This window comes from Cavia porcellus, unplaced genomic scaffold (genome assembly GCF_034190915.1).
Source record: "Cavia porcellus strain 051 isolate PalLab524CR breed Dunkin Hartley unplaced genomic scaffold, mCavPor4.1 scaffold_18, whole genome shotgun sequence".
Classification (NCBI taxonomy): Eukaryota; Metazoa; Chordata; class Mammalia; order Rodentia; family Caviidae; genus Cavia; species Cavia porcellus.
Window position 1 is genome coordinate 43,163,406 of NW_026947501.1, and position 9,812 is coordinate 43,173,217.

A 9,812-nucleotide genomic window follows, 5' to 3' on the forward strand; every position below is an offset into this window, starting at 1 on the left:
TATGCCCCTAAAACTTGATTAGCATAGCTTAGTATGTTGCAGGACCCCTACTGACACACATATGCCCAGTTTGCTTGCTAATCCAGAGCATTAGCAGCCCCGGGAGCTGAGCAGAAAACCTAATTTTGAGAAGTTGAACTGAGGAGTCCAGATCAACCAATACAAGGTTAGAACTCCTCTGTTATCTCAGACTTGCAAAGGAGGGTTTTATGTGGAGGATAATATGTTGTCCTGGTGTAAGACAGCTTTCTAGATGAAATGCAAAAACACACCCGGAAAATGAGGACATCCTCTGTGAGCAAAGTTACATCAAATGTCCCTTAGAAAAAATAGAGTTTCAGTCAAAGTACCTTCAGTAATGGGAAGGAGGATCTACAGAAAAGGATGATATCAAGGACACAGGACATTGTATCTGCCATTTTCAGATGTCATGACAATATGAGGATCAATGTTTAGTTTTAATCTGGAAGCTAAATGACCATGCTGCTTGTTTTGGTTCCAGCAAAATTTGAGACAAAAGCAGCTCACATCTGCAGAGTCCTGCAAGGTAGGCATCTTCAGATAAAAGGGGTCCTTAAAACAGGTGACTAGCTCTCTAGGGTCAGCTGTCACCAGTATAGGAGTGGGAGACAGTTAAATGCATGTGTTTGCATATGTTTTTAGGTGGGATTTAAAATGCACAACAGCATTGTTGGAATGGCCTTGATAAGAAGAAAAATACTTTCCTATTGCTTATAGACACATTTTTCATAAGAATGAAACCAGAAATAATCATAGACTTCAGATAGTAAATATATAATTCCTGATTATCAGCTGTTGCAATCTGATACATGCAATTTAATGAGTATCCTTTTTATCCCTACTCCTTCAGAAAAAGTAGGGAGCAAAAATTTGTAATCAGAAGGTGTTAGGATTATAACTGTATTTTCTTTCTCATGATTATTTTATTTATTCTCTGTCCTTTGTGTTTCATACTAATTGTAGCATTAGATTAACAGTTACACAAAAGGTAGCTGACCCTTTTGAACAAGCTGTGGGGATTATCCTACCAGTATACAATGAGGAGGTGATATAATTATTATAAGTATTTCAATTCATTAACATGCAAGTTTTATATTATTAGAGCATTTTAAAATTTATGGGTAATCTTGAACTATTTAGTGTATAAGTCTAAGCTGAGCCTCTGAGCCATTGTCCCTATGGTTTTTCAGTTCAGATCTTAAATGTCTCTGGAAAATCTCATGTGTTGAGAGATGAAGCCTGGTTGGAGATGCAGGCCATGAGAGGTGAGTCCTGGAAAGCTGTACTCTTGGCCTGGGCTCCTTATCTCTATTTGATTTCCTGGCTGCCATGGGAGGAGCAGATTTTCTTCACTGTGTTCATCCTCCAAACCATGTCTGCCTTAGAGGCAGGTAACCACTGACTGCACTCACTAGAAACTGGGCTCAGTACGGGTCTTTTAGAGCTTTGGGTCAGATATTTAACCTAGTCACAGAAGACAGAATCACATTAACATAGTATGGAAAAGAATAAAGAACAATTAAAATTAATTTTAATTTCAAATATTTTATAATATATCATTTCTTTCTGGGTAGGAACTACATGGGTGCCTCTGCCCAGCACGTGTCTACAGGAAATCTGTCCACAGAACTCCCCTATGGAAGATTTTGAATGGCTACTGTTTTGCTTGCTCATCCTAATTAAATACAATTTACCAATGACAGCCCTCCCATAAGTATTCAATGAGTGAAAGAGAAAGAGTGGGTTAAAGTGGGCAGGACATGTGAGAGAACAAGTGATTATTTCTAAACATGAGGGCAGCTAAGTGTGAACTAAAGCCAAGTGGATCTGATGAATTCAGGCGAGGGGGTCACAGAGCAAAGTAAACTGTCCATTCAGAGAGCAGGGGAAGTGAACTGCAGCTGTCCTGTAAGTAGGTATTAAGGGATGGAGAGAGAGGTTATGGTCTCAGAGCTGTGCTCAGGCTGCTTCCCTGATTACTAGGTGGGAGAAGAAGCTGTCACTAAGTAGTGACAGGGGGTTGGGCATTCGTCAGAGTGACCCGTGCTCCAAACCCACATCACTGACTCATGCTGTCATCCTGTGCAGGCAGCAATGTGGGAGGAGGGCCTGGAGAACAGGCTTGTGGCTCCTCCTGTGATCTGTGGAGGCTGTTGAAACCTTGACAGGAATCACGAGTGTCTTCAAACGCCAAGACCATGCAAACACACAGTTCTGATGAGACACCAGACAGAATAAGCTTTCCCTGCAGTGTGCTTCATGCTAATCCACTGGGGATGGAGCCTCTGTCCACCCTACCCAAAAGTCACCCAGAGAATCAGGACAGGGCAGGAGCAAAGCTGAACCCACTCACCTACCTGGTAAATGAAGGCTAACCCTGCTAAAGGAAATTGAGGTGGGGCAGTGGACTGCCCACACTGCTATAGGGGAGCAAAATATTGTGGACTGGGAAGATTAAACAAGAGACATTTTGTATTTTCCAAATTCTAGATGCTGGAAAAGAAGATCAGTGTTCTACAGGTGACCACGTTGCTTTAGGCTCTCTTCCTAGTTTCTCTCCTTTTTGCTGTAAGCTCAGGAACACTTTCCTCTATAACAATGAGGATAGTGTAGTGGAGTCTCTTTTGAGTCTCATTCCAAAACTATTAACATTTAGGGAGTACTACCATCCTGTGTAATCTCATTTAAACTTTATTGACTTCTAGTAGGCTCTTTCTCTAAAAGTATCCAGATTAGAATAGAGCTTCAACATCTAACTGTCTGGGAATGTAATGCGTTCCCAGAAATACTGGCTGTGTGGACTCAAGGCCAGGGGTTAGAGGAAGGATCATGCTTCCAGTCTAAGCAGAGTGTGAGTCTCCACAGATAAGCACTCAGGCAGCTCATCGCAAGTGTCTCTGGTCATGCAGCTCCATTGGATTCCTAAGGCGCCCTGCTGAGAGAGCCACCCCCAATGCCCTAGACTGGCCAAGATTAGAGGAATGGCCTTATTTATTGTGGAACCTGTCTGCCATCTCTAGAATTCCTGACACTACATTTTCTAGAAATTCAGAAATAAGGGATCTGTGCATCTTTTCCTTTAGAATTTGGTGTCACACAAGAAGATAAAATAAAGAAAAGCCGAAAATAAGTTTTCTTACCTCGATGAAACACAAAACAATATTTTGTGAAAAACATTTTAGGTAGTAATAATAGTTAATATACCATATGTTACATTTTTTTTCTTTTCCCACTGACAAAGATTTTAATAGCCATAAAATTAAGCTGTAAACAAATCAGAAAAGATACCTGAAATTGCTATACAAGAGGTTTTAGATATCTGTAAAAATTAATACAAAAAACAAGACTAGTCCACTCAGAAAAGAATAATTCCAAATCAGAGGAAAAAACACTCATTTCCAGTTGACATCTCTGGCATGCGTAGAGTATAATGAAAGGAATATGCTAACCTCTGACAAGGTACAATTTTATGCAGCAAGGAACAAACCTTGATAGTTAAAACTTTTATCCTGAGTTCCAATTCTAAGAAACCACAAATTTATATACAGGAATAGTTATCAATAAACACCTATGCCAGCAATACAAACAAAACTGAAATATCCAACAAAGAATTAATATTGGTCAGATTATTCTGCTACATTACAAAATGGAACACTGTGCAGTAGACAGATTGTACAGGAAGACATAAAAAAATACAAGCCAAAAAAAAGTAGACACAAAACATCTGCATGACTCACATAGACGCATTATGAAATACATATTTATACCTGCCCATTCAGCAGTGACTGACTCTAGTCACTGGAAAAATATTTGTAACCTCACTATCTATCCCTAGTGTCCTCTTGTGGTTGAAATAAGGAGTATTTGTGAGAAGTTCAAATATTCTGGCACCCCAAATGTTTTTCCTGAGTTTTAATAACTTGTATGTTGCTTATTAAAAAAATCATAAATTTCCAAAATGCTTTTCACAGTTGATTCTCAAAAGCTGTAAGTTTTAATGTAACTCTTTTGAAGTAAGGAAGATTAGAGGTCAGGTTTTCCAAGGCTTCATTAACTGATTCTGAGAGTCAAGCCCTCAGAACTTTTCTACCAGTCCAACCCTACCTTGTCATCCACAAACTGTTCTTGAAATGCTTAATCTCTTTATAACAGATCTAAAATAAATGTTTTAATTTCAGCTTGATAAACCAAAAATTTTTAATGTATTTTTGTTAGTACCTATTTTTACAGAGTATTTAGGTTTGATGTGTTTTATAATTCTGAACACACAAAACCCACCCCATTACCCTCCTTACACACCTCTTATTCCTTCCCCCTTGTGTAACAAGTCTCCCTTCTACTTTCATGCCATCTTTTTTTTACATTCCCCATATTAAGAGAAAATAAGTGGTGCTTGTAAAGTGGCTTATTTCACTTAACATAATGGTCTCCAGTTCATTCATTGTCCTGCAAATCACCTAATCCTATTACGTGCTACATTTCCTTTATCTATTATTCTGCACTCCTGTCTTGGTCACTGTGAACTGTGCCATAATAATTATAGATGAGTATGCATGTGTGCCTTTAGAATGTAGACTTTAATTCTTATACCCAAAATTCTAAACAAGAAAGCAAGCCTAAATTAAGTGTGCTAAACTACATTTTTTAAAAAAGAAAAAAAAAATTTGGTAACAGCAAACAAACTCTGAAATGAAGTGCAAAATTAGCTGATGAGTTCTAGTGATACAATGCTTTATTAAAAAAAAAAAGATAAACACCACTGATTGTAAGGTATTTTTTTCTTTTAAATGGCACACTAGTTAGATATAAGGCAATCCATGATAATCAATTTACAAACTGAATAGGAAATGCATATATTAATTAGAAAACAACTTAGTTATCCATTGATTCATTTTGCACTTCTACTGTTCACCTTCTCTTTCAGTTTTTCAGTGTTTTTTTTGTTTGTTTGTTTTGTTTTGTTTTGTTTTGTTTTGTTTTTTTGCCTTTTATAAATCCTTTTTTTCCTTGCTTTCAAATCAACTTTTGGCTCTGGTTTTACTCATTGTATTTCTACTGGCTTTTCCTCTGCTGGTATAACAAAAACATCTTCATTAGGATCATGTGGAAGAACAGTCTTTGGCTCTTTCTTTCTCAGTTTCTGCACCTCTTTTACTTGCTGCTTCCCTTTGTATTTTGCATCTGTAATGGATCTTATGATCCGCCAATGCATGTTAGGTGACTGGTAGTGAGGATTTTCATATAAAGTTGGTCCTCCAAAACTTCCCTGGAAAACCTTTATCAGATTTAAGACAAAACCAGATCCTATTTCTACAAGTTGAGCATCTTCATCTATGATCTGGAAGTTCTAAAACCATATCCTATTATCGAAAATGGTGAAAGTAAATATATGGTCCACAAATGGCTGGCTTTTAGGATGATACCGTGGTGTACTAAAAATCTGAATTAAAAGTTCTTTTAATAAAGCGTAATGTGACAATTCATCAAAAGCAGGGTCAAAAGACAAAAGTGGCCGAGAACCTTTCAAACAGTTTCCAGTCATCTTTAGTTCAGCTAGGGTATGAATATTTTGAACAAGGAATTTGGCAGAGGGCCCATGAGGTGAATTTGAAACCCACATATAAATATCGTTTTATCTTAGCTTCAAAATAGATGCATTTATTGCAGTTTTTCATTTCACAGACCTCATTAATCACAAATAATTTATCCTTATGATCCATTTTAGTATCTGCTTTAGAATGAGGCATCAAGGTTCTCAAATCCTGCATTAAATGTCTAGTTCTGAAATTTATTCCTCTGAAGAAAAGATAAGAATCTGTTCCTTATTCTTCCTCTTGCCCTTAGAAACGGGGCCTGGTCTTTCTCTAAGGTCTTTCTCTGCTTCCACCATCTCTTCTGCCACAGGCGATGACTTAGCTGGAGATCCGGCTCCTGTGGTCAGGTGCAGACCCTCTGGAGCTTGAATTTCTGAGCAGCAAAGGAGGTCATGCAGAGAGGATGTCTTAGCAAGCCCAGTGTCCTAGATGAGCCCAACCTCTGCTCAGTACATCACCCTAACGCGAATTAACAGCATCTCCTCCTCCTCCTCCTCCTCCTCCTCCTCCTCCTCCTCCTCCTCCTCCTCCTCCTCCTCCTTCTTCTCCTTCTCCTTCTCCTTCTCCTTCTCCTTCTCCTTCTCCTTCTTCTTCTTCTCCTCTTTGATAATTGTGGACACCTTACTAACCTAGTCACACAAGTCGTTCTGCGTCTTCAGGACAACATCTCTATTCCTGCTCTACTAAAACTTGGCCAAGGACATGAAACCCTGCTATCACAAACCACAGCTATTCTCTGAGTGTCCCAATCATGTTCAGAGCTAGAGACACATATCCACATATGCCTCCTGCCACATTGTCCCTGAGTATGAGGACTCCTGAGAGCTCTCTGTGATGCATGATTATGGCTGATAGACCATGGCAGCTTAGCCTGCACTCACACCTACTGCTTTTTCTGTTAAAATCTGAACATCAAGGAAATTTGCATGGCACTGACATGTTTGATGCAATTTCAGACCAAGGCATCTCCATATGGAAAGTGCACCTAGTTCATCCAGGTCCATGTATAGCTCACTGGAATCTTAACTTCACTGTCATTCCATTGATATCATGAGGCATATGTGTGCCTGCTTGAATTCCTGGAAGCTAAAAAGATAACACAGTCAGAAGACAAAGTAAAGCTGAGACCCTGGAATGACCATTCTCCAGGACAGCCCAACAGATGAAGATAAGTGCTGCCTGTAAGCACCTCTGTTTTCAGAACTCACAGAGGAAGCTCATAGTCTTTCTTCATCGTTATACTAAACTATGTTGTAATCTCAGAGCCTGACTGCACTTGAGAAGTGCTATCATTAATGCTTGTCAATAGAATAGGGAAACAGCACTGCTTTCTTCTTTTGTGATTAAGACTTTTAATGTTGAATTGATCTTCTCCTCTCTATATGGTGTATTGGGGTCACTTCACAAGCACAGTCATAGTCCTAGAAAAAAGTCCCACAGCAATGGAAAACAGTGTATGGTACTATGGAATCTTGGGTAATTAAATTCAAAGACAGATTAATTTCCATAGATTAAAGCAAGCAGTTCCAAACCTGGTGAGTGGTTCCTCCACATGTTTGGGCTCAGCCTGGGTGATGGCACAGGCCTGTAATCCTAGCACACTGGAAGGCAGAAGTAGAAAGATCCCAAATTCAAGCCCTGTCCTAAGTAATTAGAAGCAGACAAGAATAGGAGTGTAACACAGGTGGGGAGCCTAGAATTAATTCTAAGTTGAAGGCTGGGAAAGATCAAGGGCAAAGACAAAAAGACAGACAGAGACAGAAAAATAAACTTCTGCTCTGTGGCATGAATTTCAGCTGCTGCTAAAATCTCACAATCCCTGCTTCCCACCTGAGCTGAGCTGTGTCCTCTATGAAATGAGCACAGGCATTGTTCTGTCTATGTGGCTGGGCTAAGCAGTGCATAGAGACTTGGGGAACAAAAGAGGCTCCCTGACCATTCTGCCAAAGCCTCCCAGTGAATTTCAAAGCCTATTTACATTTGAAAAATGCTGTCAGGATGAGGGGGCACCAGGAGGAGCAGCTGGGGCTGCCCAGCCTCACACTTCTGCTTCCTGGGTGGTTTTTGTTATGGCTTGTATCACTGTGGGAGGGGTACTGCTATACTGTTGACAGTAGTAAGTTCCAACATCTTCAGCCTCCACTGTGCTGATAGCAAAAATGAAATCTGTCCTAGATCCACTGCCACTGAACCTGGATGGGACTCCGGAAGCCAAACTGTTTGCAACATTGATGAGGAGCCTAGGAGCTTTCCCTGGAGCTTTCTCCTGGGAATGGAGATTCCCAGCGAGTCTGGCCGCGGAGTCTCTTCACAGTTAGTTATGAAGCTGACACTACATCCATCACTAGGCCAAAACAGTTTGAACTCATATGTGTGAATTCTTGCATAAGAAACAGAAGGAGTTAATGGCATCCAAAAAAGCAAAATAGTTATTGTAAAACTTAGGGGAGGAAACCCCTGCGAGGGAAAGTTGGAAACTACTGTTAATTTTTTATTGTTTTGTCTTGAACTCTTACACTGTTTCCACAATTGTGTTAGGTTTGCCCTCGTTCTGTCTTGTTTTGTTAAATTTTACTCTGCCTTATGTATGGTATGGGCAGCTCTTGTGAACATAATGGGATATACTATGGAAATCAAGGTTGGTTTCCTATTTTCTTGTTATGAAGTATTATAATGCTTTCATTTGCTTGTTTAATTGGTGATATCGTGTTTTGTTTCGTTTCATTTTACTGTGTATGATGGTACAGACAGCTATTTTGAAGAAAATGAGACAGTATGGTTGCCATTGCTGGTTTTCTATCATCTTGTTTTGAAGGCCTGTCATGCTTTTATTCTTTTGTTTTGATTGGTTCTATTCTGCTGTGTTTCAATTGATTTTATTATGTGTGATAGTATGACAATATTTTGAAGAAAATGAGATAGAGTTACCATTGTTCTTTTCTTATTATGTGATTTGAAATTCTGGAATGCTTTCATTCTTTTGATTGCTTTTATACTCTTTTGTTATGTTTGATATTATTGTATGTGATATTGTATATGATATTATTGTATGTGATGATCAACTATTTTGAAGAAAACAAGAGATATTATGGTAGCTCTGTTTGATATCCTGTTGTAAAATCTTTTATTGCTTGCATTTTTCTGTTTTGATTTGCTTTTTTTTAAAAGTTGGTAATTATTCTCTTTAAATTTCAAATAATAAGAAGAAAAGAAATCTGCTACTGTGCAAAGATACAGGATTATTTCATACCAAGAGAGTGAATTCCTCCACTTTATTCCAGGTTTGAAAATCTTGATATACTATCCTTTTCTGATATTTAATACTACATTGCATGCTGAAACACCTAAGGCTGCCTGTCATACAAGTATTTTAATAAATACTTGTTTTTCTTTCTTCAACTCTGGGACTCTGGATTAGGTGAAACATTAAAACAGGGTAAATTCAAGCATCCATCTCAGATAATTCTAGCTGAGAAAAAAGGTCTATAGTGGGTCAGCTGTGGGACTCCTCTAACCAGCAACCCAAGCCCCTACTCTCCAATCATGTTCCTGGGGACAAGTGCAGACCCTCTGAGCCTGAATTTAGGTAGAGCAGGGAGGCCCTGATGAGAGGCCAGCTCAGCAAACCCTGTATGCTACAGGAGGGCAGATGCTGGGCACTGTGTCACACTCTAACTATTAAAAATGTCTCCTTTTTCTTTCACTATGATAGTGAGTGGGCATCTTATTAACCCAGGCACCAGCTTCTCTGTCTGTATCTCCAGAAAAGCATGTCCATTTATGGTCAAGCTAGTGCCAATACACAGTGAGTAGGAAGTTGACTCCAGCTAAACTTGGCACAAATTTGAACACCTTCTATCTTATACACTGCTGTTCCCTGAGGATCTGGATCAGGTTCAATGGTGAGAAACACATATCCAGCTGTGCCTGCAGCACCAGAATCCCCGTATGACTACTATCAAACTCTCTGTAATGCCAACTGTGGCTTCTAGACTCAGGCACTTCTATTCACTCTCACATCTTTTGCTTTCTGTATTAGGACCTCAACCACAATGGGACTTGCTTGCCATTGACCTGTTGGATCCAATTTCAGACACAGGAACCTCCACATGGAAAGTAGACCCCTTCATCTGGCTCCATGTACATCTCCCCCACAGGCCTACCTACCCTGTCATTCTGCTGACTTCCACCAGCCAT

The 9,812-nt window shown here is 39.4% G+C and overlaps 1 pseudogene; it reads right to left on the minus strand.

The window, feature by feature from the left end:
- Positions 1-5,005: 5,005 nt before the first annotated feature.
- LOC134471440 (ribosome biogenesis protein BRX1 homolog) lies at positions 5,006-9,812 on the minus strand (annotated as a pseudogene).